Consider the following 27,556-nt stretch of genomic DNA (forward strand, 5'->3'; position numbering starts at 1 on the left):
TAATAGGGCCTGATTAAGGAGGGCTAGCAGATGAGAAGGAAAGAAAGTACATTTAGGATACACTCAGCTTTAGATGCCTTCTCTAATAACATCCCACGAGCCCATGTACCCATGTATTGAGTGAGTCCTTATAACTACAGCAAGCCCCAGACAAACAATCTTAATTTCCTGGAATCCCAGAATCAGGGCTGGAATCTTTCCAGTGAATGTCTTCAGCTCAGCTCACTCCAGAGGAGTCTCTTTCTTCTTTTTCCTTGGGTTCCCTCTCCTCAGCTTTCTCCACAGTACCTGGCCCCCCTGGTAAGCAGTCTGCATGAGCCAGGTCCCCAAGGGCACCAGGATCTTTCTCGGTGGTACCAAAGACCTCAGCCTGTACCCAGACTGCCATCTAAGCTGCCCCTGCTCTCTGCTAGCACTGGGAAGTTACCAAAACATGCTGGCATACCTGCACAGTGAGTACCTCCTTCAGGGGAGCAAGGAGCATGTCCTTCAGTAGTTACTCTGTGGGCATCTCTGCTGTGGGCTGATTAGCAGCCATCTGCTCAGTTGCAAGGAACCTGGTCTCCTCCATGCTGGTTAGCAAGCTGGGTCTCTTGTTTGCAGTTAAATCCTGGCTTCTGTTCAGTGACTGAGGGGAGCATCATTTTCCCAGAACATGAACAGTTTCAAACCACCTGAAACCCCATTAGATGACAAGAGCAAATCCTGCTGTGCTTTCTGTTGTCTCATGAAGATGACACAGGACCAGATGGTAAAGGGAAGAGCTTCATGCACTGCAAGAACACAACTTCTCCACATAAAAATGCTAAGCTCCCCGCAAAAAGACCAATGCTCCAAACATGCTGGCAGGGCACCTGCTCTTCCAAAGCCAAATTGTCCCTGGGAATGGCTTCCTGAAAGCCCTTATACTCCTTTCCCTTGTGGCAATAGAGCAAGGAAATCTCTGTGTCTCCAGGAAGGCAAGTGGCCCGGACTCCCTCTGGCTCTTTGGCAGGTAGCCATGCTTGTATCACATGGGGGATTTGGCAAATCAAGTCTGATTCTTTTGCAATGTGGCTGCAGCAAAGATTTCTAGTCAGCGATTTCATGATGGTGCTTATGAATCATTGCTCCTTGACTCTTCTGCACAAGGGACAGGCCTTAGTTTGTCCCCGTGAGGATCACCATCACTCTCAGTTTGAGAATTCATCCATTGGAGGACAGAATTGAACTAAACACTAGAATGCAAGGCTTCAATCTAGCCACTGCCACCAGCCATGTGGTGGTAAAACTTTCACCAAACTTGTAGTGTCTCTTTTCTGCCCTTCCTTTGTGCTGACATCTGCCTCTCTCCTTTTTTTAGATTCTGCCATTGTTTCCTTTTTAAGATGTTGATTAAAAACCACTGTCCTCTTTTCAATTCCATGCCTAGTATGGACTTTTTTTTTTTTTTTTTCCTTTCAGTACCAGGGATTGAACTCATTGCAAGGCAGGCACAGTGCTACTGAGCTAAATCCCTGGCCCACTGGATTTCTGAATTAATACTTTTATTAACAAGTTACAAATACATACTTGTATGTATAAAAAAATCACTTCCTTTTATTGAGAATTTACACCAGGCCCTGGATGAGCAATTTATGAAACATAATTGTATTTAATCCTCACAACAATTCTGCCAGGTGGATATTTTTATTTCTATTTCATACATAAATGAAGCTGAGATTGCCCCATGTCTCACAGCTTTTATTAATTTATTTATTGAGTTTTTTCCAGTTTTATTTATTTTTTAAAATTAATTTTATTGTGGTTCTGCCACCAGCCTCACAGGCACAAGGTCCCGAGTTCAATCCCCAGTACCAAAAAATAAAATAAAATAAAATAAATTTTATTGGTATACTTTTGACATACACAATGATCATTTTCATCATAGGATATTTGTACCTGTACATATTATATCTTAATTCTTTTTTTCCATTCCCCTCTCTTCCCTTCAATCCACCTTCCCCTCTCCTTTTACAAAACTTTATTTCTGTTGTTTTTCTTCCATTCTTTTTTATTTTCTTTATCCTTATTCCCTCTGTTCCCTTCCCTCAGCCCTTTCTCTTGTTCCTCTTCCCATTTGAACATATTCTTCCTCCTATTGTTTATTGGTTTTTTTGTTTGTTTTTCAGTTTTTGCAGTACCAGGGATCAAACTCAGGACCTTGCTAAATCCCTGGTCTCCTATTGGTTTTTTCAGACAAGTTCTCACTGTATAGTTCAGGCTTGCCTTGAACTCATTATGTGATCCAGGCTGGCCTCAAATTCGAGGTGATCCTTCTGCCACAGCCTCCTAAGTGCTGGGATTATAGGCATGCACTATCATATCAGGCTTCCTGCTTTTAAATGGAGGCCTTGAATCCGGTCTGTTTAATTTCCGAGGCCATGCTGTTATTGCTAACCAGACCACAGTTTGTAGGTTTGTGTTACTTGCATGCATATGAAGACCACATAATAGATGTATAATCAATACCTATGAATGACTGTAATGTATTATTTGTATTTGCCTAGAACTTTCAAGATTATTACTGTACTTAGAGATTAATGCTAATCTTATCTTCTGGACACAGATTATAGCTAAAAAGATTCATATCATAACATCATGGTAGCACCTAAAACGATGGCTATTAAAATCAATGCTTATAATAGATAGTACCACATTACTTATGGGTCTCGATTTCCATGCCTAGCTCAACCCTAAAGGATCTGGTGTAGTCTTTATAATTTATTCCTCAAAAAATACTTGTAAACATATCCCACAATTTCATGTGGCATGTAGATTTTAGGCACTTGATAAAAATTTTGCAATAAATATTTGCTGCAATCCCTACCTGTCACTGTTACCAGTAAATTCCCCGAGGCATTTAGGCTTGGTTGTACTTGGCTGAGCTGCAACTCAGCTCCAGATTAACTCAGGAACACACACTCCATGCAGATGTAAAAGTCAAAGGGACTGAGGGAAAGTTCTTTATGTTTCCAACATGAAAAGTGGGTAACTGCTGTGGATAATAAATTCACTGTCAATATATTCCTTTGAGAAAAAGAAAACAAAAAGACCTCATTACTGTGTGATGTTTGTTAGCAGTGTTTTACATTATAGCACATGGAGAAGTCTCTGAAGTATTCTGAATACCTATGATGATTTCACACTTTTAAGTGTTCTTGCTTCTCTCATGGCACTCCTGCCTCATGGGATCCTCCCACTGTCAGAGCATCTGCCACAGCCTGATGTACTGAATCAACACTTTTTTCCTGAAGGCTTTTGGAGGGAAACATATCTTGACCCTCTCATGAACTTGTAGGTCCTTGTTAGTAAAACAGGATACAAAGCATTCATTTGGAAGATGGAGTGCCTTTACATGTTGCTATCATTTAAATCTTCTGATGTACATACAGAGTGACACAAGTTAACTTGAAAAAGTAGAAACAGATTCTAAAAATAGGGTAGTTGTAAAAAATTAAAATAAAGGAGAGGGATCTATAAATGGGGCAAATATAACCAGTTGCCTGAGATAAGCTTTGCTTATAGTTCCACTCTGAGCATGGCCTTGACTACTGTAACCAGGGCAAGAAGAGAAATAAGATGGGTAATATCCCCCCAAAATGTTTTTATCTTTTATCTGATAAAGAAATGATAATAACTTTTCTCAAATTTTACTTGGTATTACATTCAAAGGAGGATAAAACATTTATGCACTGAAAGTTACTATATTCCTTTAAAAATATCAATAGAAAAACATAATAATCTATTAAATATGACAGTCCATTTATAGGTAGTCTCTTATTATTATTCAAAAAGAGAGAATGACATATTAAAAGTATGTTAGAGGTAACAAAGGGGAAAAATTAAAAAATGGAAAAAATGAAATCAGAAATAATTTCTCAGATAATAGCAGAAATTGTGCCCATAGTGCAAGACAAGATTAGTAAATCTAGAAAGGAAACAGGTAAAAATATAGAGGAGCTGAGGAACATGATAGAATCCCAACATAGGAAACAAATGGAAGCCACAAAACAGACACAAACAGATTTCCAGGAGATTAAAAACTCCACTGAAATTCTACACAGCAGAATGAGCCAATGTGAGGACAGAATTTCAGATATAGAAGATAAGATTGCAATTAGTGACCAGGAAAAGAAAAATTGCTTCAAAATTGTAAGGGACTATGAGGAATCAATCCAGCAGCTGCTAGATAATGCAAAGAAAAATAACAGAGGTAATGGCAAAAAACTTCCCAAGCAGGGGAAAAGAACTTGACATACAGATAAGTGAGGCATATAGGACTCCAACTAGCCTTGATCAAAAAAAATCTACACATAGGCATATAATTATTAAGATTCCAGAAACCCAACAGAAGAACAAAGTTCTACAAACAGAGAAAAGAAACAAATCACATACAAAGGAAAGTCCATTAGAATCATAGCAGACTTCTCAATGCAAACCCTCAAGGCAAGAAGACCTTGGAGTGATGTATTCCAAGCCCTAAAGGAAAACAGCCTCCAACCCAGACTGATGTACCCTGCAAAACTATCTTTCAAAATGGATGGAGAAATAAAATACTTTCATGACAAAGAGCACCTTAGGAACTTCATGAATACCAAACCAGGACTCCAAAAAATTTTAAATAATATCCTAGGTACAGACAATGAGGATCTCAACCCCAGGAAGCAAAGCAGAATGAATCCATCAGGCATGACAAGAAATTAAATGTAAAGGAGGTTAATCCAACAGAACGAAAAAGTCATGACAATGATAAGTCAATGAGTATCAGTTATAACCATCAATGTTAATGGTCTCAATTCACCAATCAAAAGAAATAGACAGGAAGAATGGGTCAAGAAGCAAAATCCAACAATATGCTGCATAAAAGAAACACACTTAATTCAAAATGAAACTCATAGATTGAAAGTTAAAGGGTAGAAAACAATACTCCATAGGACAGGAACCTGAAAAAAAGCAGGAGTAGCTATCCTCTTTGCAGATCAAGTAGATTTCAAACCAACACTGATTAAGAGAGATGAAGAAGGACGCTACATCCTTGTAAAGGGAACAATCCAACAGGAAGAGATGATGATCATAAATATCTATGCACCAAACACTAGTGCACCCAACTATATAAAACAAATACTAACGGACATGAAAAGTCATATGTGCACTAATACAGTATTAGTGGGGGATCTCAATACCCCACTGTCACAAATAGATAGATCAACTAGACAAAAAATAAGTAATGAAATACTAGAACTCAATCAAACTCTTGAACAAATGAGCTTAACGGATGTTTACAGAGTATTAAACCCCACAAAATCTGAATACACATTCTTTTCAGCGCACACAGGTAATACTCCAAAATAGACCACATACTCACTCATAGAACGTGTTTAAGTAAGTGCAAAGGAATTGAAGTTATCCCCTGTATATTATCAGACCATAGTGTGATGAAATTGGAGATCGATAGCAAAAGAAACCTCAAGAATTTCGTAAACACATGGAAATCAAACAACACACTTCTGAATAACCAATGGGTCACAGAGGAAATTAAAGAAGAAATCATATAGTTCCTTCAATTAAATGACAATGACAATACAACATATCAGAATTTATGGGACACAATGAAAGCAGACTTATGAGGGAAATTCATAGCAGTAAATACCATATTAGGAAAACAGATCAAGCCCAATTAAACATCCTGATGCTAAACCTCAAGCTTCTAGAAAAAGAAGAGCAGGACAACCCCAAAGCTCATACAAGGGAGGAAATTATAAAGACCAGAGGAGAAATCAATGCAATGGACATTAAGAGAATGATACAAAAAATCAATGAAGCCAAGAGTTGGTTCTTTGAAAGAATCAACAAAATTGATAAACTCCTAGCCAACCTTATCAGGAAAAGGAAAGAAATGGCCCAAATCCATACAATTAGGAATGAAAAGAGTGAAATTACAACAGACCCAGAAGAAATCCAGAGGATCATCAATACCTACTTCCAGAACCTATACGCCAATAAGATGGACAACACAGAAGAAATGGACAGATTCCTAGATACATATGAATTACCAAAGTTAAACAAAGAAGACTTAAAAATTCTAAACAACCCAACATCAATCAATGAAATTGAAAACATAATTAAAAACTTACCAACTAAGAAAAGCCCAAGTCCTGATGGCTTCGCTGCTGAATTACACAAGACATTTAGAGAGGAAGTACTGCCACTACTGTTTAAACTCTTCAATGAAATTGAAATGGAAGCAATACTCCCAAATTCATTCCTGGAAGCAAGCATCACCTTGATCCCAAGTAGAGAAAGACCCAACCAAAAAAGAGAACTATAGGCCAATCTCACTAATGAACATAGATGCAAAAATCCATAATAAGATACTGGCAAATAGAATGTAGAAGATCATCAAGAAGATCATACACCATGACCAAGTGGGATTCATCCCAGGGATGCAGGGATGGTTCAACATATGCAAATCAATCAATGTAATACACTATTTCCATAGAGCCAAGGACAAAAACCACATGATCATCTCCATAGATGCAGAAAAAGCATTTGACAAAATCCAACCTGCATTTATGATAAAAACCCTACAAAAAATTGGAATAGATGGTCTCTACCTCAATCTGATAAAAGCCATTTATGAAAAACCAACAGCCAATATCATACTAAATGATCAAAAACAAAAACCCTTCACACTAAGATCAGGAACAAGACAAGGATGTCCACTATCACCACTCTTGTTCAATATACTTCTGGAAACATTAGCCACGGCAATTAGACAAGAGAAAGAAATAAAAGGAATAAAGATAGGAAACAAAGAAGTCAAACTGTCATTATTTGCAGATGACATGGTACTCTATATAGAAGACCCCAAGAACTCCACCAAAGTCTTCTAGACTTAATAACCAAATTCAGTCAAGTAGCTGGTTACAAGGTCAAGACACAAAAATCAATAGCTTTCCTCTACAGGAACAACAGACTCACTGAGACAGAAATAGGGCCAACAATTCCTTTCACAATAGCATCCAAAAAACTGAAATACCTAGGAATCAACCTAATGAAAGAAATCAAAGATCGCTTCTCTGAAAACTATGGCACTCTGAGAAGAGAGATTGAAGATGATATCAGAAAATGGAAAGACATCCCCTGCTCCTGGGTAGGAAAGATCAATATAGTGAAAATGGCCATACTTCCAAAACTGCTATAGGATTCAATGCAATCCCAATTGAAATCCCAGCATCATACTTCATGGACCTTGAGAAAACAATCCAAAAATTCATTTGGAACAAGAAGAGACCCAGAATAGCAAAAGCAGTTCTAGGCAACAGAGACATGGGAAGGGGTATCACAATCCCCAACTTGAAACTACACTAAAAGCTACAGTGATAAAAACAGCATGGTAGTGGCAAAGAAACAGATCTGAGGACGAGTGGAACATATTAGCAGATGCAGAAACAACTCCAGACACACTCAGCCATCTCATCTTTGACAAAGGAGCTAAGCACCCTCACTGGAGGAAAGATAACCTCTTTAATAAATGGTGCTGGAAAAATTGGGTTTCAACTTGCCAAAGATTAAAACTAGACCTATATCTCTCACCATGCAATAAACTAAAATCAAAATGGATTAAAGATCTAAATATTAAAATAGAAACGCTGAATTGGCTGAAACAGAGGTGACGTAGAACTCTTGAAGACATTGGTGTAGGAAAAGACTTTATGAACAAAACCTCAGTTGCCCATGAACTAGCACAAACAATCAACAAGTGGGATCTCTTCTTATTAAAAAGCTTCTGCACAGCAAGGGAAACCACCAACAGTGTGAAGAGACAACCCACAATGTGGGAAAAAATCTTTACCTGATGTTCCTCAGACAAAGGCCTACTATTTAGAATCTATAAAGAACTTTAAACAAATCAGACCTCCCAAATTTAAAGACCCAATCCAAAAATGGGCATCTGAAATGAACAGACATTTCTCAGACAAAGAAGTAGAAATAGCAAATAAACACATGAAAAAATGCTCAACATCACTGGTCATTCAAGAGATGCAAATGAAATCAAAGCTGAGATTCCACCTCACTCCAGAAAGGATAGCTGCTATCATGAAATTAATCAATAACAAATGCTGGTGGAGCTGTGGGGAAAGAGGAACCCTGCTCCACTGCTGGTGGGAGTGTACACTGGTGGAAATCACTGTGGAGATACCTCAAAGAACTAGGACTGGAAGTCCCATTTGACCCAGCTATTCCCCTGCTGGGTATCTTTCCCAAAGAATTAAACGAATCATACCACAGTGATATATGTGCACTCATGTTCATAGCAGCACAGTTTGTAATAGCTAAAACTTGGAAGCAGCCCAAATGCCCATCAACTGGAGACTGGCTGAAGAAAATGCAGGGTTTTTAAAAAAATAAAATGGAGTACTACTCAGCCATAAAAAATGAGAAATTAGAGACATTTATAGCTAAATGGATGCACATTGAGGCAATACTCTTAAGTGAAATAAACAGGACACACATATGTAAATACCAAATAGTTTCTCTAGTGTGAGAAACTGAAAATGTAAATAAGGACTAAAAGATATAATAGATAATGTGAAATAGGAAGAAAAGGGGCAAAGGGGAAGGGGAAGTGGGAGGGGTAGGGGAAAGGAAAGAAGGGAATGGAATTAATATGAAAAAATAGAAACAAAGTCTTTATAAGTAGGGAGGGATGGAGGGGTTGAAGGGAGGGCAGGGGAAGGGGGAAAAATAAGAACCAAGAGAGATTATGTAAAGGTGCAAATTTCCAAAGATGAATGTTATTATATTGTACACCTAAAATGTACCAATAAAATAATATATATATATATATTTTTTAAAACGTAACAGGGCCAGGGATTTAGCTCAGTGGTTTTGCTGCCTGCTGCGCAAGCGCAAGGACCCGAGTTCGATCTCCAGTACCAATAAATAAATAAATAAATAAAATAAAAAAGACATAACAAAGGGGAGAAATGTAGACATGGATTCCCATTGTTATCCTTCACAGGGCTTCAATATAGTACCACCTTGCTTGGAAGAGTTCAGAGGTCAGCAGAACATGAAAGACGTAAAACTACTGCCTAGAGGAGGTCATTGCACATGGCAGCACTTTAGAGAAAGGGCTAGAAAATGCAGTCTCCCGACAATCCTCCTTCGATACTAAGGAACTTTTACCAGCTATGATACAAAGTTGGGAAATAGACCAAAAGCACTGGGTGATGGAAAAAGCACCTCTAAAAATCCTGGAATGATTCTAATGATGTAGCATTTAGTAGAGATAAATGTTTGACCTTCAAGTGAGTCTGAAACATCAATAGTTTGTGAGAGAATCTCACACACAAAAAAGGCAAGCTCAATAGGAAGAGACAGTATGGTTGTGTGGCCCTTCACTGACCCTTCTGCTACCTGTCAAAAAAAGAAAAGAAATAAAGATGGTTGGTTTGCCTTTGGGGCAAATCCTCTGTTTGCCTGGGGCTGCTGTTGCTATTGCAAGTAATAGCTATTGTTGAGAACTATGCAAAGGGGCACACCTTCCACTGATCCCTAAGCATTACAATTCCAGTTGTGTCAGAGGCACTAGACCTGCCTGCCTCCTGCCTCCCCAAACAGCCACGTGAACCCTGCTTTAAATAAAGAAAGCATCTATTTGTTTATTTTTATTGCCAGACTATTGTGATTTGGGCCTATGTTTCAAAGTTTAATGGACAGATGAAGAGTACGCATATCTGCCCTTATTCCCCACCTTAAGGAGAAAGCATTGTATCTTTTCCATTCATACACGGTGTTTTTGCTGGAAGTATGGAGTACATGTCTTTGATCTGTTGAGAAGGTTCTGTTCTACTTCTAGCCTCCTGGTAGCTTTTACCATGAACAGCTGTAGAATTTAGTCCAATACTTTTTCTGCAACTACTGACAGGATCATATGGCTTTTTCCTTTCCTCTGTTAAAATGATGACTTTTGGGGGTGGATCTTCCAATGCTGAACCAACACTGCCATCCTTATAATAAAACCACTTTCTACATACTGCCAGATCTGACTTCTAATAGTTTGTTTTGTTAAACAAATTTTTATTTATGTTCATACTTTTCTCTATTATCTTTATCCAGTTTTAGTATTAGCACAATGATGATTTCCTAAAATGAGGGGAGAAGTGTTCCTTCTTTTTTCTGCTTTACATGTTTGATATAATTTATCAGTTAAAATGTATATGAGCCTGTTGTTGTCATATAGGTAGGTTTTCAAGTTAGGAATACACTTTCTTTAATAGATGCTATTCATGGGCCGGGGATTCAGCTCAGTGGTTTTGCCGCCTGCTGTGCAAGCGCAAGGACCCGAGTTCGATCCCCGGTACAAAAAAAAAAAAAAAAAAATAGGTGCTATTCAAATTCTGTATTTCCTCCAGAGTTATTTTCATTAATTTGTCTTCCAAGATACTTCATAGAAGTTGTCAAATGTATTTCAAAAAAGATTTTTGTAATATGCTTTCTCTATCCTTTTAAATTCTATAAAATCTATGGTAATGTCCTCTAAATCTTGATATTGTAATTTTTAAAAATGTATAATTGATATTGTGTAATAGGAAAAAAAATTCTAAAGGAGTAGGGGAAGTGGGAGGGGTAGGGGAAAAGAAAGAAGAGAAAAGAAAAAATATGAGAAAAGGGAAAAAATGGAAACAAAGTCTTTGCAAATAGGGAAGGGTGGAGGGGGTGAAGGGAGGGCAGAAGAATGGGGAAAAAATAAGAACCCAGATACATCATGTAAAGGTACAAGATCCCAATGATGAATGTAACTGTATTGTATACCTAAAATGTACCAATAAATTTAATGGAAAAGAAAGAAAGAAAGAAAGAAAGAAAGAAAGAAAGAAAGAAAGAAAGAAAGGAAGGAAGGAAGGAAGGAAAGAAGGAAGGGGAAGGGAGGGAAGGAAGGAAGGAAGAAAGAAAGAAAGAAAAAAAGAAAGAAAGAAAGAAAGAAAGAAAGAAAGAAAGAAAGAAAGAAAGAAAGAAAGAAAGAAAGAAAGAAAGAAAAGCAAGCAAGCATGGACTCTGTCCCTTGGCCTTGCTGTTTGGGGGCTATGGGGCATGTCATCCATCATGGGCACCACTCTACATACTGCATAGAAATAGACTTATTCCAGGAGAGAATACTCAGGGTACGGTGTCTCCAAACTAAGTCACAGGAGGAACATATTTTTTAAAACAAGAAAATGTTTTAATTAGAAAGTAAGAGAAAATGATGAGGGACTCTAGCTTGGGGAGCTGACAAATGTCAGGTTGGCCCTTAACAAAGGAGAGTAAGAAAAATAGAAAAAGACTCCAGCTTGACCAGCTGGAGAGTGCACATTTTGATGTAGGGGGTCAAACTGGCCACCTGAAAAGGCAGGAGGCCAGCTTTTAAGGATTAGTTGGTTGCCATGTCCAGTTGATTACTTTCTATCCTGCTTAGCTTAGCATGGCTTGAGTGGTGGTTCTGTTTTCAAGAAGTGATCCTGTGTTCATGATGATGCAGTCATGCAGGGCTATACTGTTTCTGGAATCCAAGCGATCTGGATCCAGGTTTAAGACAATACCTGGAACCTTCTGGGCATAACTGCAAATATTCCTGAAAACCTCTTATCTTGGTGTCCTCAGTCTTGAAGGTGGATGAGGTCTTGTAAAGTTGGATATAATCAAGCCTGTCCTGCCAGCTTCTAGACTAGATACTCACTAAAAGATCAATATACCCATATCAGAGCTGAGAAGAGATTGGACCCAAGATTTACAGTAACAAAGGATACAAAATGGAGGTCTGCTTTTAGTTGCCTATTGGGCATTTGTAGGTCCAAGTGAAGGATCATGGTTTTTAGCAAAAATGTCTTTTAAGTCCCTAACTATCCCAGAAGAAAACACAAATTATACTTTTGATGAGTAGCAGGAAGGGCCCAGGAACAACTTTTAAATGGTAGAAAACTCTCTAGAAGGCAAAAAAAAAAAAAAAAAAAAAAAAGGAGGTAGACAAGAAAGGTCAGAGAGCTGTGACAGAAATGACACAGGGAGGATTTCCCAGGGTGTTTCAGCCCTGGGAAGAGAGCCACATGTTACCAACCCAGAGTCACAGGCTGTAGGTGTCAGGAGGATGTCTATGCTATATTAACTTTCAGATCTCATTATTCTGCCAGCCTTGAGTTTCTGACACATCTTTCTAAGGAATTTTCACTTTTGGAATTGCCATCCTTCCTCCCTACTGATCCCCATCTCCAAAAAACCTTTCTTTCTATAGAAAGGGGGACCTATTTGGTGGTTCCTTAAAAAGGTAAATGTATGGGCTGGGGATATAGCTCAGTGGGAGAGAACTTGCTTGAAAAAGTGAATACAGATTTTAAAATTCCAGTACAGGAGGAAAAAGAAAGTTAAACATAGAATTAGCATATGAACCAGTAATTCCTAGTGTATTCCCAGTAATTCCAGATATATATAGCCCAAAGAATTGAAAGTAGGAATCTTAAACAGATTCTTGTGTGCTTATGTTTATAACAGCATTACTAACAATAGCCAAAAGTGGAAGCAACCCAAAGGCCACTGATGGATCAATAGATAAACAAATTGCAATATAGCATTACAAGAGAGTACTTTTTAACCTTGAAAAGGAAAGAAATTCTGGCATATGTGACAATATGGATAGATCTTGAAGATATGCTAAGTGAAATAAGCTAGTGACAAAGGACAAACATTGTGTGAGTCCACTTGTATGAGATACCCAGGACAGTCAAATTCATAGAGATGGAATGTGGAATGGCCATACATAGGAACTGGGGAGGAGGGAAATGGGGAACTGATAGAATTTCTTTAGGAAAATGAAAAACTTCTAGAGACAGAAAGGGATGACGATTGCAAATCAATGTAAATGTACTTGATACCACTAAATCATATACTTTAATTCTTTTTTAAAAAATTAATTTTATTGGTACATTTTAGGTATACAATATAATGGCATTCAGCATTGGAAATTTACACCTTTACATAAGCACTCTTGGTTCTTATTTTTTTGCCATTCCCCTGCCTTCCCTTCAACTCCTCCTTCCCTCCCTATTTACAAACATTTGGTTTCCATTTTTTCATTTTCTCATATTAATTCCATTCCCTTCTTTCCTTTCCCCTACCCCTCCCACTTCCCCTTCCCCTTTGCCCCTTTTCTTCCTATTTCACAGTATGTTATACCTTTTAGTCCTTATTTACACTTTCAGTTTCTCACATTAGAGAAACTATTCAGTATTTACACATGTGTGTGCTATTAATTTCACTTAAAAGAATCACCTCAATGTGCATTCATTTAGCTATAAATGTCTCTAATTTCACATTTTTATGGATGAGTAGTACTCCATTTTATTAAAAAAACATATTTTCTTTATCCAGTCTCCAGTTGATGAGTATTTGGGCTGCTTCCAAGTTTTAGCTACTACAAATTGTGCTGCTATGAACGTGGGTGCACATATATCACTGCGGTATGATTCTTTTAATTCTTTGGGGAAGATACCCAGCAGGGGAATAGCTGGGTCAAATGGGACTTTCAGTCCTAGTTCTTTGAGGTATCTCCATAGTGATTTCCACCAGTCTACACTCCCACCAGCAGTGGAGCAGGGTTCCTCTTTCCCCACAGCTCCACCAGCATTTGTTATTGGTTGATTTCATGATAGCAGCCATCCTTTCTGGGGTGAGGTGGAATCTCAGTGTTGTTTTCATTTGCATCTCTCGAATGACCAGCCATGTTGAACATTTTTTCATATGTTTATTTGCTATTTCTACTTCTTTGAGAAATGTCTGTTCATTTCAGATGCCCATTTTTGGATTGGGTCTTTAAATATGGAAGGTCTGATTTGTTTAAAGTTCTTTATAGATTCTAAATAGTAGGCCTTTGTCTGAGGAACAGCAGGTAAAGATTTTTTCCCACATTGTGGGTTGTCTCTTCACACTGTTGGTGGTTTCCCTTGCTGTGCAGAAGCTTTTTAATAAGAAGAGATCCCACTTGTTGATTGTTTGTACTATTTCATGGGCAACTGAGATTTTGTTCATAAAATCTTTTCCTATATCAATGTCTTCAAGAGTTCTACCTAACTTCTGTTCCAGCTAGTTCGGCATTTCTGTTTTAATATTTAGATCTTTAATCCATTTTGATTTTAGTTTATTGCATGGTGAGAGATATAGGTCTAGTTTTCATCTTTGGCAAGTTGAAACCCAATTTTTCCAGCACCATTTGTTAAAGAGGCTATCTTTCCTCCAGTGGGGGTGTTTGGCTCCTTTGTCAAAGAAGAGGTGGCTGAGTGTGTCTGGCGTTGTTTCTGCATCTTCTAATCTGTTCCATTGATCCTCGGGTCTGTTCTTTTGCCACTACCATGCTGTTTTTATCACTGTAGCTTTGTAGTATAGTTTCATGTTTCTGTTGCCTAGGATTGCTTTTGCTATTCTAGGTGTCTTCTTGTTGCAAATGAATTTTCAGATTGTTTTCTCAAGGTCTGTGAAGTATACTGCTGGGATTTCAATTGGGATTGCACTGAATCTATATAGCAGTTTGGGAAGTATGGCCATTTTCACTATGTTGATTCTTCCTACCCAGAAGCAAGGGATGTCTTTCCATTTTCTGATATCGTCTTTAATCTCTCTTTTCTCAGTGCTATAGTTTTCAGAGAAGAGGTCTTTGATTCCTTTTGTTAGGTGGATTCCTAGGTTTTCAGTTTTTTGGATGCTATTGTGAAAGGAATTGTTTGCCTTATTTCTGTCTCAGTGAGTCTGTTGTTCCTGTAGAGGAAAGCTATTGATTTTTGTGTGTTGACCTTGTATCCAGCTACTTTACTGAATTTGGTTATTAAGTCTAGAAGACTTTTGGTAGAGTTCTTGGGGTCTTCTATATAGAGTATCATGTCATCTGCAAATAATGACAGTTTGACTTCTTCGTTTCCTATCTTTATTCCTTTTATTTCTTTCTCTTGTCTAATTGCCATGGCTAATGTTTCTAAGACTATACTGAATGGGAGTGGTGATAGTGGACGTCCTTGTCTTGTTCCTGATCTTAGTGTGAAGGGCTTCCGTTTTTGACCATTTAGTATGATATTGGCTGTTGGTTTTTCATGAATGGCTTTTATCAGATTGAGGTAAAGACCATCTATGCCAATTTTTATAGGGTTTTATCATAAATGCATGTTGGATTTTGTCAAATGCTTTTTCTGCATCTATGGAGATGATCATATGGTTTTTGTCCTTGGCACTATTGATATAGTGTATTACATCGATTGATTTGCATATGTTGAACTATCCCTGCATCCCTGGGATGAATCCCACTTGGTCAGGGTGTATGATCTTCTTGATGATCTTCTACATTCTATTTGCCAGTATCTTATTATGGATTTTTGCATGTATGTTCATTAGTGAGATTGGCCTATAGTTCTGTTTTTGGTTGGGTCTTTCTCTGCTTTGTGGATCAGGTGATGCTTGCTTCCAGGAATGAATTTGGGAGTATTGCTTCCCTTTCAGTTTCATTGAAGAGTTTAAACAGTAGTGGCTGTGGTTTCTATCTAAATGTCTTGTAGAATTTAGCAGTGAAGTCATCAGGGCCCGGGCTTTTCTTAGTTGGTAAGTTTTTAATTATGTACTCAATTTCATTGATTGATACTGGGTTGTTTAGAATTTTTAGGTCTTCTTTGTTCAACTTTGGTAATTCATACGTATCTAGGAATCTGTTCATTTCTTCTGTGTTTTTCATCTTATTGGCGTATAGGTTCTCAAAGTAGGTATTGATTACCCTCTGGATTTCTGCTGGGTCCATTTTAATTTCATCCTTTTCATTCCTAATTGCATGGATTTGAGCCTTTTCTTTCCTTTTGCTGATAAGGTTGGCCAAGGGTGTCAGTTTTGTTTATTTTTTTGAAGAACAAACTCTGGGCTTCATTAATTTTTTGTATCATTCTCTTGGTCCCCATTGCATTGATTTCTGCTCTGATCTTTATAATTTCCTCCCTTGTATGAGCTTTGAGTTCATCCTGCTCTTCTTTTTCTAGAAGCTTGAGGTTCAGCATCAGGATGTTTAATTGGGCTTGATCTGTTTTCCTAATATGTGTATTCACTGCTATGAATTTCCCTCATAAGACTGCTTTCATTGTGTCCCATAGATTCTGATATGTTGTATTGTCACTGTCATTTAATTGAAGGAACTATATGATTTCTTCTTTAATTTCCTCTGTGACCCATTGGTTATTCAGAAGTGTATTGTTCAACTTCTACGTGTTTACGAAATTCTTGAGGTTTCTTTTGCTATTGATCTCCAATTTCATCACACTATGGTCTGATAATATACAGGGGATAACTTCAATTCCTTTGCACTTAATTACTTAATTACTTAAACATGTTCTATGAGCGAGTATGTGGTCTATTTTGGAGAACGACCTGTGTGCAACTGAAAAGAACATGTACTCTGATTTTGTGGGGTGGAACACTCTGTAAACATCTGTTAATTTCATTTGTTCAAGAGTTTGGTTGAGTTCTAGTATTTCGTTGCTTATTTTTTGTTTAGTTGATCTGTCTCTTTGTGACAGTGGGGTATTGAGGTACCCCACTAATATTGTATTAGTGCTTATTTGATTGTTCATGTCCGTTAGTATTTGTTTTATATAGTTGGGCGCACTAGTGTTTGGTGCATAGATATTTATGATCATTATCTCTTCCTGTTGGATTGTTCCTTTTTCAAGGATGTAGTGTCCTTCTTCATCTCTCTTAATCAGTGTTGGTTTGAAATCCACTTGATCTCCAAAGTCCAGTCACATGGAGTATTGTTTTCCAACCTTTAACTTTCAGTCTATGAGTTTCTTTTTGAATTAAATGTATTTCTTGTATGCAGCATATTGTTGGATCTTGCTTCTTGACCCATTCTGCCAGTCTGTTTCTTTTGATTGGTGAGTTGAGATCATTAACATTGATGGTTATAACTGGTACACATGGACTTATCATCGTCATGACTTTTTCTTTCTATTGGATTCTCCCCCTTTGCATTTAATTTCTTGTCATGGCCAATGGTTTCATTCTGCTGGGCTTCCTGGGGTTGTGATCCTCTTTGTCTTTTCCTAGGATATTGTCTAAAATAATTTGGAGTGCTAGTTTGGTTTTCATGAAGTTCCTAAGGTACTCTTTTCATGAAAGTATTTTATTTCTCCATCAATTTTGAAAGATAATTTTGCAGGGTACATCAATATGGGTTGGAGGCTGTTTTCCTTTAGGGCTTGAAATACATCACTCCGAGCTCTTCATGCCTTGAGGGTTTGCATTGAGAAGTCTGCTGTGATTCTGATGGGCTTTCCTTTGTATGTGATTTGTTTCTTTTCTCTAACTGCTTGTACAATTTTGTTCTTCTGTTGGGTTTCTGGAATCTTAACTATTATATGCCTATGTGTAGATTTTTTTTGATCAAGGCTAGTTGGAGTCCTGTATGTCTCACTTATCTGTATGTCAAATTCTTATTCCCTGCTTGGGAAGTTTTCTGCCATCACTTCTGTCCACAGTTTTTTACATCTGGACTCTCTCTTGTTTCTTCATTGACTCCGTTAAGTCCTATGTTATTCTTCTTTGCATCGTCTAGCAGCTGCTGGATTGATTTCTCATGTTCCCTTACAATTTTAAAGAAATTTTTCTTTTCCTGACCACTAATTGGAATCTTAACTTCTATATCTGAACTTTTGTCCTCACATTGGCTTATTCTGCTGCATAAACTTTCAATGGTGAGTATCATCCTACTGATTGCCAAAGCTGACATGCTTACACTGGAGGAATGCCAACAGTTTAAAAAACAGATAATGAAAGAAATCCAAGAGCATAAAATTAAAATATATGAATTTCCAGAAACATGATGAAGAAGAAAATAAGCTGGTTAAAAAGATAAAAGCCTGCTTACCTCTTGCTGTGGTGGGTAGCAACATTATCATTGAAGTTAATGGCAAAAGGGTCAGAGGAAGGCAGTACCCTTGGGGTGTGGCTGAAGTTGAAAATGGTGAACATTGTGATTTTACAAATCCAAGAAATATGTTGATAAGGTGCACATGCAGGACTTGAAAGATGTCACCAATGATGTGCACTATGAGAACTACAGAAGTAGAAAACTGGCAGCTGTGACTTACAATGGAGTGGACAACAAGGAGAACAAAGGGCAGCTTACTAAGAGCCCTCTGCACAAATGGAAGAAGAAAGAAGGGAGCATGTAGCTAAGATGAAGAAGATGCAGATGGAGATGGAGATGGAGCAAGTGTCTGAGATGAAAGTCAAAGAAAAAGTTCAAAAACTGAAGGAATGTGAAGCTGAGCTCCAGTGGCACCATGAGCAAATGAAAAAAAAATTTGGAAGCACAGCACAAAGAATTAGAGGAAAAACGTCATCAATTTGAGGACGAGAAAGCAAACTGGGAAGCTCAGCAATGTATTTTAGAACAACAGAACTCTTCAAGAACCTTGGAAAAGAACAAGAAGAAAGGGAAGATCTTTTAAACTCTCTGTTGACCACCAGTTACATAGTAGTTGCCAATACGCCAGCTTGGACATCAGGGACATCAGTGTTTGTTGGATCCGTTTGACCAATTTGCACCAGTCTTTAAATCCATAATGATGGATTTAACAGCATGACAAAAATTATTTTTTTGTTGTTCTTTTTTCTTGGTACTGGGGCTCAAACTTGGGACCTTGCGCTTGCATGTCAGGCACCAGAACCACTGAGCTAAACCCCCAGCCCTTATTGTTCTTGATGGAATTAAGATGCCTTGAATTGTTGAGGGTGTTGTGTACTTAGAAAATAACTGCTCTAAGTACCTTTCCACATTTTCTTTTCTTTTTATTATTATTAAACAGATGTCTTCAATTTAATGCAAGAGAACATTTTACTGTTGTACAATCATGTTCTGGTGGTTTCTTTTCATTATATTCCAAAATAAAAGGACACTGGAAGGTTTTCATTGAGGATAAATTGCCATAATATGATACAAACTATGCTTCTCTATGATAATTATAATACAGAGGTTCCATTCAGTGCAGCCTATACAATAATGTAATTTAGTCTAACACAGTTGACCCTATTTGTTGACACTTTCATTGTTTAAAAATACACATGGAAAAAAACCCTATATGCTTACAGTGCACCTAGAGCTTTTTTATAACAACGTTTTTTTGTTTGTTTGTTTTGGATTCTTTAAGTATATATTATTCTCATTTAATGCCCTTTTTAGCCAGAATCTCATTATTGCTTCATTTTTGTAATAACGTTTAATTTAGATATTTTCCATATATTGGCCCTGCTAAAATAGAATATAGCATCTTTCATATGGTAGAAACCAACAAGGAAACTTTCCTTTAACTCCCTTTTTTACTCACTATGGTAAGTAGCAGGAGGGAAATGCATTTATAGATCATTTCTAGGCAAATTGTGAAGCTAACAACCAACCTGTTTCTACCTAGTCTCTTTATTTTACTAGAAATGGACATCATGGCCTCCTGAGGAGAAAAAGTCACCATTCTGCATTTAGCTGTATCCATATATTGCATTTCTGTATTTTTTGCTTATATTGTAAAAAATTCACATAATAAACAATGTTGTGATGTAAAAAAAAACTTTCAATGGAGTTTTTAATCTCCTGGAAATCTGTTTGCATCTGTTTTATGGATTCCATTTGTTTCCTATGTTGGGATTCCATCATGTTCCTCAGCTCCTCTATTTTTTTATCTGTGTCCTCTCTAGATTTATTAATCATGTCTTGCACTATTGGCACAATCTCTGCTGTTATCTGAGAAATTAAATCATACACTTAAAGAGGATTAAATTTGTAAAAGGTAGCAGTGAGGTGAATGCTCATTGCTTAGCATCCAAAGATGAACGCTCCATCTGTTGTCCCACCTGAACTCCAGCTAGTAAGGGCAGTGGGTTCTCAGCTCAGCCCTCATGATGAAAGCTCCTCCAGCCCCCTCTACTGCACACACTCTCAGGAAGAGCTGGACAGAGAACCTTGCATGTTCACCCACCCATCCTACCTTCTGCTCCATGCTCCAAATGCTCTGTGCATTCAACTCTCACTGAATTGTGCACCACCCACCCATTGGAGAACAGCTGACTCCAGATTTCTCTAAGCTCAAAGCCAAATAAAGACCTCAGCCATTCACCATCTTTGTTCCAGTGTAGGTCAGACGCCCTGTGTGTTGCCACTTTTGGTAGAAGAAATAATATTCATGCCATATCATATATCCTAAGAGCTGGAATTTCCACTGAACACCTGGAAAGCTCTGTATTTACTCAGCATGCAGGCTCTGTGAACATACTGCAACCACACCCTTCAGGGCCCCACTGGGCACAAAACCTGCAGAGCTCTGAGGCCTTGGTATTTCTCAATGTCTAAAGGTCACAAGAAGGTGACAGCTTTGAGTCCATATTCACCCATTTATTTAAAGGGGTTTTTTCCCTAAAGTGTATTTGCAAATACACTATGAGGCTAGAGGTTGCCAGAGGCCATTAGAGAGGAGGCATGGAAAGCCCCCTGGAGAGCAAGAAGAAGGCTGGAACCTGGGCCAAGGCAGCCCAGGACTGAGAGCCAAGTAAGCATGGGAATTGTCCCAGCTATAGTTTCTGGGAAAATAAATAGGCCTACCTGTTGACTTTTGACCTGCAGACTCCGTTCTTGCAAAAGGCAAACCAGACCATACACTTTGGGGATTCCCGCAAGAAGGTAAGTTAAAAGCCGAGCCCTGCTTCCCTAGGGAAGTGGTCCCAGCACAATGAATGCTGGAGTCACAGGTGAGAAGGCTCCAATGCAGACCACTGTGGGTTTAGAGAAAGGGGCTATGCACAGAATGGGAAATAGGTATAGGGAAGGAGAAAAGCTTGGACTAAACACCCCCACTTCCACCACCTTACTTCCCCTTTCACACTTTCACAGCTCCAACCCATGAGACAAGGACCCTTGTACTGGTGCTTAAGGGAACATTCAAGGGGCTATGTTCTTGTTTGCTCTACTTACACAATATCTTTTGAAATTTCTATGAAGTGACTTGGACTGTGAAATTGGTTTTGTGATGCAGACATCTAGATTTACCATGTTGCAAAGTGAAATATCGGACCTTATAGTGAAATATCATAATTTTATAACACAAAAAGCTAAATCACACAGCTCTACTTTCTTGGGGGGAAACTAGATCGAAACAAAAGCTTTTCACTGTTTTTATAACAGGAGCATCTCTGTTCCTGTTTATGACATTCATTAAGTGGGAGAGGATAGTGGACATACACAAATACAAAATACACATTTATCAAATATATAACAAACACTGTGGAATCTTGCAGGTTATAATTAATAGTGTTAAATGAGCAATGTGGGTATCACTAATTATTACAAGAAGAAATTCTCTCTGGAGGTGATTAATATTGAAACTGGTTGAACATTTATGAGGCATTTGCCTTCACAACCAGAAGGGTTTCTATGTTCTGATCTGAATGATTTTCAGGAAAGAAGTTTAAATAAACTACCCTGGTAACTTGTCTTGATATCTAAAGAGTCTAATGGTGAAAAATATCATTCCTTTCATTTAATGCACTGCTACCTCTGCTCTTAATCCCCCAGGGTGGGGTAGGAAGGACATGGATTTAGCTATAAACTGGTCCTGGCTTGTCACACACTAGCTTTGTGCAGGGCAAATTATTCTGCAAGTCTCAGGCCTTTTGTCTATTAAATGAGGATTTTAATAATTCTTAGACAAGAGAGGAAATTATAAGGATCAGAGCAGAAATCAATGCAATGGAGACTAAGAGAACAATACAAAAAATCAATGAATCAAAGAGTTGGTTTTTTGAAAGAATAAATAAAATCAGTAAACCTACAGCCAACCTTATCAAAAAAAAAAAAGGAAAGAAAAGACTCAAATCCATGCAATTAAGAACAAAAAAGGTGAAGTCACAACAGAACCAGCAGAAATCCACAGGATCATCAATACCTACTTCAAGAACCTGTACTCTAATAAAATGGAAAACACAGAAGAAATGGACAGATTCCTAGATACATACGAATTGCCAAAGTTAAATGAAGAAAATATAGAAATTCTAAACACCCCAATTACAATGAGTGAAATTAATAAAAAATTTACCAACAAAGAAAAGCCCAGGTCCTGATGGCTTCACTGCTGAATTCTACAAGACATTTAAAGAAGAACTAATGTCATTACTCTTTAAACTCATCAAGAAAATTGAAAGGGAAGCAAGGCTTCTGAATTCATTCCTGGAAGCAAGTGTTACTTTGATTCCTAAACCAGGGAAAGACCCAACAAAAAAAGGGAACTACAGACCAGTCTCCCTAATGAACATAGATGCAAAAATCCTCAACAAGATACTGGAAAACAGAATATAGAGGGTCATCAAGAAGATCATACAACCTGACCAAGTCAGATTTATCCCAGGGATGCAAGGATGGTTCAGCATATGTAAATAAATAAATGTAATACACTATATTAACAGAGTCAAGGACAAAAACCATATGATCATCTCCATAGATGCAGAAAAAGCATTTGACAAAATCCAACACCCATTCATGATAAAAAAAAAAAAACCCTACAGAAAATTGTAATAGAAGGTCTTTACCTCCACCTGATTAAGACTATCTATGAAAAACCAACAGCCAACAATATACTAAATGGTCAAAACCCGAAAACTTTCATGCTAAATCAGGAACAAGACAAGGATCCCCACTATCACATTTCTATTCAATATAGTTCTGGAAACATTAGCCACAGCAATTAGAAAAGAGAAAGAAATAAAAGGAATAAAGATAGGAAAACTGTCATTATTTGCAGATGGTATGATACTTGACATACAAGACCCAAAAAACTATACCAGAAGACTTCTAGACTTAATTGACAGATTCAGTAGAGTAGCTGGATACAAGGTCAACACTCAAAAAACAATAGCCTTCTTGTACACAAATAACAGACTCACTGAGAGAGAAATTAGGGAAATAATTCTTTTTACTATAGCATCCAAAAAAGTGAAATATCTAGGAATCAATCTAACAAAGGAAGCAAAAGACTGAAAACTATAGCACTCTGAAAAAAGAGATCGAAGAGGATATAAGAAAATGGAAAGACATCCCTTGTTCCTGGGTAGGAAGAACCAATATAGAGAAAATGGCTATACTTCCAAAACTGCTATATAGATTCAATGCAATGCCAATTGAAATACCAACAATCCAAAAATTCATTTGGAACCAGAAGAGACCTAGAATAGGAAAAGCAATTCTAGGCAACAGAGACATGGCAAAGGGTATCACAGTCCCCAACTTGAAACTATACTACAAAGCTACTGTGATAAAAACAGCATGGTACTAGCAAAGAAACAGACCTGAGGATCAGTGGAATAGATTAGAAGATGCAAAACAACTCCAGACATACTCAGCCACCTCATCTTTGACCAAGGAGCCATCCACCCTAATTGGAGGAAAGATAGCCCATTTAAAAAATGGTGTTGGAAAAACTGGATTTCACCCTATCAAAGATTAAAACTAGACCCATATCTCTCACCATGCACTAAACTAAAATCAAAGTGGATTAAAGATCTAAATATTAAAACGGAAACACTAGGACCAGGGATTTAGCTCAGTGGTTCCTCAGCCCCCCTCGCAAGCGCAAGGTCCCGAGTTCAATCCCTGGTACCAAAAAAAAAAAAAGCTTCTGCACTGCAAGAGAAAACACCAACAGAGCTAAGAGACAACTGACAAAGTGGGAAAAAAATTTTAGCAGCTGTACCTCAGACAAAGGGCTACTATCTAGAATATATAAAGAACTGCAAAAAAAATCAGATACCCCAAGTTTAAAGACCCAATTCAAAAACGGGCATCTGAAATGAACAGACATTTCTCAGACAAAGAAGTAAAAGCCGCAAATAAACATGAAGAAATGTTCAACATCACAGGTCAATGGAGAGATGCAGATGAAAACAACACTGAGATTCTACCTCACCCCAGAAAGAATGGCTGCTATCAAGAAATCAACCAATAACAAATGCTGGCGGGGGTGTGGAGAGAAAGGAACCCTCCTCCATTGTTGGTGGGAGTGCAGACTGGTGCAACCACTGTGGATATCAGTATGGAGATACCTCAGAGAACTAGGACTAGAGGTCCCATTTGACCCAGCTATTCCCCTGCTGGGTATCTTTCCCAAAGAATTAAAAGAATCATACCACAGTGATATATGTGCACCCATGTTCATAGCGGCACAGTTTTTAATAGCTTAAGCTTGGAAACAGCCCAATTGCCCATCAACTGGAAACTGGATAGTTTTTTTTAAAATAAAATGGAGTACTACTCAGCCATAAAGAGTGAGAAACTAGAGGCATTTATAGCTAAATGGATACATATTGAGGCCATACTCTTAAGTGAAATAAATAGGACTCACATGTGTAAATACCAAATAGTTTCTCTGGTGTGAGAAACTGAAAGTATAAATAAGGATTAAAATGATTAAAATGAATAATTGATAATTTGAAATAGGAAGAAAAGATCCAAAGGGGTAGGAGAAGTGGGAAGGAAGGGGAAAGGAAAAACTATGAGAAAATGAAAAAATGAAAACAAAGTCTGTAAATAGGGAAGGGAGGACAGGGAATGGGAAAAAAATAAGAACCAAGTTACATGATGTACAGGTACAAGCACCCAATAATGAATGTAAACATATTGTATACCTAAAATGTACCAATAAATGAATTTAAGCAAAAAATAATAATTCTTAGAGCTAGTGCACATGAAAGTGCTCTATAAAGTGACCAAAAGACTAACGATTCCATACATGGCATGGTGATATTTATAAAAGCTAAAATATAAGCATTCTAAGATTTTAAACAATTGATTACTACATTTAAATGAAGCACTTGGAAGAATCATACCAACATAATCTTTAATTAAAGAAGCCAGATGATACAGTAGCTTCTGTATGATTCTACAAAGGGGGCATCCAGGAGCCAAGCAGTTTTCTGTTTCTTAATCAGTGTGTTGTTTATCTGGGTGTGTCCAGTTGGTGATCACTCATCAAGCTGTAAACATAGGACATGTGTTCTTTTCTGTTTGTATGCTATACTTCAAGAAAAAAATTAACATTTTGCTTTAGAAAAAATAGATAACATAGATTTACAGGGAGGGAAAAAAAAGCAACTGCAACCAAAAGGTCCAAATATCTTTCAGAGATAACCATTCTCAATGTTTTTGACATAGATCCTTCTAAGATTTTTTTTCTATACATATAAACATATACTTTACAGAAGTAGAATCATACTTTATGTCCGTGGTAACCCAATTTCTCTCTGGGCAGTATATTGAGGAATCTTTCCATCCCAGTAAATTATCATCATTATTATTAACTGCAGAGTACTGAGGTCTAATGTTTTGATGCCCTGTTTCCCTTTCAAAAATACCAATAGACAAGACTTGCTCAAACATCCTTGCTCAGTAGATGGTTTATTTTTTCAGATTCCTAAAACTGAAACTGGGGACTCTAGGAGGACACACATCATTAAGGAACTGGGCTTTCCTCTGAAGAGACTACCAATTTGCATTCCACCTACAATGGATGAGAATCTCCATCCTCCAAAGATGAAAAAGAGGATATTATCATTCTTTTTAATCTTTGCCATCTGGAAGTTGCATTCTGCTGAGCCCAGGAGTTAGAGAACAGACCACAGAGATTTAAGTTCTCACTTGCGGGAAGTAGATTTCAGTCCGCATCCCAGCTCTGAAGCCCCATTTCTCCTGGTGTAAAATGAGGTAAGTGATGTTTCTTAAAGAGAAAAGTTAAACAGCAAACTACTAGCCTGACCACGTCTGTTTTCTTCTCCTTCCCAACTTCATCTCCACCCTCAGCCTTCAGGTCCTGGACACTGTGACCACAGTGCATTCCTTGCTCATTCATGGTTCCCTGGGTCTCCCAACCCTTTGTAGCTGTCGTTTAGAATCTGAACTCCTGGTGCCCTGCCTTTCTCTGCCTCTGTTGTCCCTTTCCCTGTTGTCAGCCTTCCTCTCCTTCCCCCTGCCCTGGCTTCCTAAGTTTCAGGAACAGGCATCTCTCTGGCTTGTGCCCTGGGAGCTCCTCCTCTGGCTCCTTCCTGTCCTGACAACTACAGCTCAAAACCACATCCTTAGAGAGTTTCCCCACCCCCACCCCTGCCTGCTATTTTCTCTCCCTCTATCCTGTTTCCATCCTTCAACCTCTTATCACCATGTGCAATATGCTTACTTTGGTGCTTTCTGCCTCCCCAGCACCCGCTAAGCTCAATAAGAACAGAGAAAGGAGTTTCTGATGCACTGCTACATCTTCCAGTACCCACCCTATGCCTGCTTCATTGGTAGAAGCTCAGTAAGTGATGAATGAGTGGATAATCATATCACTTTTCCTCTGGCAGGGTAGGATCCTGTAGACCCAGGACATGATGCGGTAGCTGTTAATTATTTGTGGCCTGTCCTTCTGGGTGCTCTCTTCCTGATTGGACCCACCCCAGGTCATTTCTGATCTCTCTTGCCCCTCATTCCCAAGCTCCCATAGGCTGTAGTACTTTCAGCAACTCTGGAATGAAATACATCCTGCCTTGCTCTGTTCTTTCCATGTTTGAAATGCCTTCTCCCATCTTAGGGAGCCATATACTACTTTATACTAATCTAACTTCTCCAGATGGCATACTGTCTCAGGGGGCTCAATAAATAGTCATTCATTCTGTATTCATTTATGAAGTGCCACGGAAGTGCCAGGCACTATATTTAGCATGCGGTATACAAAGGTGAACAACACACAGCACTTCCTGCTTCCAGGAGCTCCCAGGCTAGTGAGGGAGGCACATAATTATAATATTATATAGCAAGTGCAGTGGGTTGCTCTGTAAAAGAAGACAGCCACCAGGGGAAGGATGTCTAACTCAATTTAAGGGAGAGGAGGATTTGAGCAGCTTCTGGAGGAGGCGTCATCCAAACTGAGCAAGCCAGATAAAGATATTACAAGTAGAGGGAAGAGCCTCAGACCAGACATGGAACTGAAATGCAATATTCTGTGGGCGAGGTGGCAGCCAGCAAGTCAATGTTGCTAGAGAATAAAATGCAAGCCACAAAGGACTGAAAAGTAAGTCAGGGGGATAGGTTGGAGCCTGACCAAGTCAAGTACTTAAGTTACATCCAGAAGTTATTAAAGTTACGGTTGAGACATTTTGAGGAACAAGAGGTCATTGACCGTTTGAAGCAGGGATGATCTGGGGAAGTATTGGATTTGAGAAGGACATGTTTAGATGCAGGACAATTGGGTAAAATCTGACCTGGGCCAGCAGTGACAGAAAGGGAGGGTCAGAGATAGGTTTAATAACCTCAAGGAGGTAAAACTGGCAGGACCTGGTTACTAAGTGTGGGGCAAGAGAGAGAAGTGGAGGCTTGGAAGATCCAGTTATGATGGGGTCCCACCCACAAAGGGGGTCCCAGGGAAGTAGTCTGGGTGACGGGCAAGGTGGCCTAGTGAGGTGA

At 38.3% G+C, this 27,556-nt stretch overlaps 1 protein-coding gene, 1 long non-coding RNA gene and 1 pseudogene across 4 annotated transcripts in view; 2 read left to right on the top strand and 1 right to left on the bottom strand.

Moving 5' to 3' along the window:
* Lyst (lysosomal trafficking regulator) overlaps window positions 1-27,556 on the bottom strand; it is a 286,606-nt gene that overhangs the window by 230,609 nt on the left and 28,441 nt on the right. For 2 of the 3 annotated variants that reach the window (XM_087181913.1, XM_087181912.1), the window contains exon 1: window positions 446-975. The exons of the other annotated variant lie outside the window; for it this stretch is intronic. The gene's annotated coding sequence lies outside the window, so the exon portion shown is untranslated. Of the gene's footprint in view, window positions 1-445; window positions 976-27,556 lie in introns of those variants that run through there. 3 annotated transcript variants of the gene reach the window in all.
* Window positions 17,775-18,804, top strand: LOC101706776 (septin-7 pseudogene; annotated as a pseudogene).
* The window catches only part of LOC110351166 (uncharacterized), a 35,326-nt gene continuing 28,217 nt past the window's right edge, over window positions 20,448-27,556 (top strand). Inside the window, exons 1-2 of the long non-coding RNA XR_002398281.2 lie at window positions 20,448-20,755; window positions 25,529-25,822. This is a non-coding gene — a long non-coding RNA (uncharacterized LOC110351166). The remainder of the gene's footprint in view (window positions 20,756-25,528; window positions 25,823-27,556) is intronic.

This window comes from Heterocephalus glaber, unplaced genomic scaffold, assembly GCF_053883595.1.
Source record: "Heterocephalus glaber isolate CG9 unplaced genomic scaffold, H.glaber_assembly_v1.0 deba00001472, whole genome shotgun sequence".
Classification (NCBI taxonomy): Eukaryota; Metazoa; Chordata; class Mammalia; order Rodentia; family Bathyergidae; genus Heterocephalus; species Heterocephalus glaber.